The following is a 1,969-nucleotide window of genomic DNA, read 5'->3' on the forward strand; positions in this document are numbered from 1 at the left end:
CAAGTCAATACATCAGTAGTTCAACTGAATGAAGTAAAAGAAATAAAGAAACGAGGGAGATCCAGGAAGAAAATATGTCTTCATTCTAATCATGTGACAACAAATTATTTCCCAAACAATTGAAATCATGATCTACAACGGCTGAGCCATCTGGTTTTGTAGTAAAAGATGATAATCAAATAGATAAGCTTAAAAAGAATCACACCTTACAAGATCTAAGTAGATTAGCTCTGCCTAATTTGCACAATCCAACCCCAATTTCTTAAATGTTGGATAAATTAGAGATGCAAAATGTCAATCTATAAGTTAGAAGCTTACAGAGCATCGATTAAACAAAAAGAAAGAAATTTGTACGTCACCTAAATTGAAGGCTTCACAATTACCCATGCGATATACATCCATGAGGAGCCTGATAAATGGTAAAAGTTCATCAAAAAGAATGCCAGATGGAAGTACATCTATGAATTTTTGGAAAACTAACTGTTCTGATATATGGGAAAAACTTTTTATTTCCGAAAATTCCCCTGAAATGCCCTTCCTCCATCAGATGGAATAAGTACTACTGTTGAAAGAATGACTAAAAAGTCTGGCTTAATGTATCAAGACACAATCCTTTTACCTATTTTCTCTTTCCTTCTTTTTTCACGTTGGGTCAACCACAAGCAACCTTGGAATCAAATCTCTAGCACCGAGTGATAAATGACTGGGAAATGTATATATTCCACCCTTAAACAACAAATCAAAATGAGAAGGGTATAAATGGGAATTTATCAAATATTAAACTGACAGACCTTAATTTTCTTGAAAAGGTTGGGAATGCTTTCGTTGTCAAAAGGAAGGGTCCATTGATTTTGATGGCGGATTTGCAGACCTCCGATTTGATCTTGTAAAAGCACAGCTAGTAATCCATCGTCTGTATGATTGCTTGTGCCCATGGTTAGCTCTTGTTGTGGACAAGCAGGATAAAAATGGCCGGAGAATAAAAGCCCCTTGCCACAATCGAGATCTCCAAGGTGATTCACGTTCAACCCCAATGCCTCTGAGAATAATCTAAAAAGTACGCCTCCAAATTTCATGACTTGATTTGAGTACTCAATTTGAATGTCTCTGCAAATCTCCGGTAATTCCTCAGGCGGAGGAGGTGACGGAGCCATAAATGAAAAGAAGGTGTCTCTCCAGTTTAAGGCGGGGGAACTATACATATTGTAATTGTTGTTATACACTAATGTACTCGAAATATCCCTCGTGTAAAACCCTTTGTTCACCTCGTCATCTTGTTCGTGAAATCTACAAACTCCTTGAACCGCCTCATCCATAACACTCACCGGAATCCCATGATTCACCACCTGAAAAATACCAAGGTTCGCGGAGGCTTCAAGAATCATCTCCACCATCGATGCTCTATGGGTCGATTGAAGGTCTATGACCAGAATCTTGACAGCAGTGGTGGATATTTTGAGCTCCTATTGTCTAACGTAGCTTGAGCCGACTGATGCAATAGTGGCAGCCATTTTCATGAAGATGATCGTGTTATATATGCGAAGGTATTCTCTAGAAATGTGAGTGAGGATGCTTGCAATTGTGGCCCTATGAATGTAAAGTGTTCTATTTCTTGTGAGAAATGAAGCGATAGAGATCGATCTATGGAGGATGTGGGTTGTTCTTTGAGGGATGAAAAAAACCCTAGTTTCTTAGACTTTGTGAGTACGGGGTTTTCTAATTTTTAGATTCCCGCAAGGTATTAAGGAGGGGACACGAGAAGTGGATCGGAGAGGAGAGAGAAGGAGGGAGAGGGGAGAAGACAAAAGATAGAAAGAAGGTAGAAGATGGGTTTTCAAAATTTTTGGGATTTTGTTTCCCCCTCTACTAAACGCCCATTTTCATTAAAATTATAAAGCGACAGGTATAGAGGACGCGCCTTTAAAATAAAGCGCCCTCCGTGTTTTTAATTTCTTTTCATGAGACACTA

The 1,969-nt window shown here is 38.8% G+C and overlaps 1 pseudogene; it reads right to left on the bottom strand.

Moving 5' to 3' along the window:
- Nucleotides 1-332: 332 nt before the first annotated feature.
- LOC145062524 (1-aminocyclopropane-1-carboxylate oxidase homolog 1 pseudogene) lies at nucleotides 333-1,697 on the bottom strand (annotated as a pseudogene).
- Nucleotides 1,698-1,969: the final 272 nt, after the last annotated feature.

Source organism: Lactuca serriola, chromosome 7, assembly GCF_051521515.1.
Source record: "Lactuca serriola cultivar US96UC23 chromosome 7, Lser_US96UC23_V15, whole genome shotgun sequence".
Classification (NCBI taxonomy): domain Eukaryota; kingdom Viridiplantae; phylum Streptophyta; class Magnoliopsida; order Asterales; family Asteraceae; genus Lactuca; species Lactuca serriola.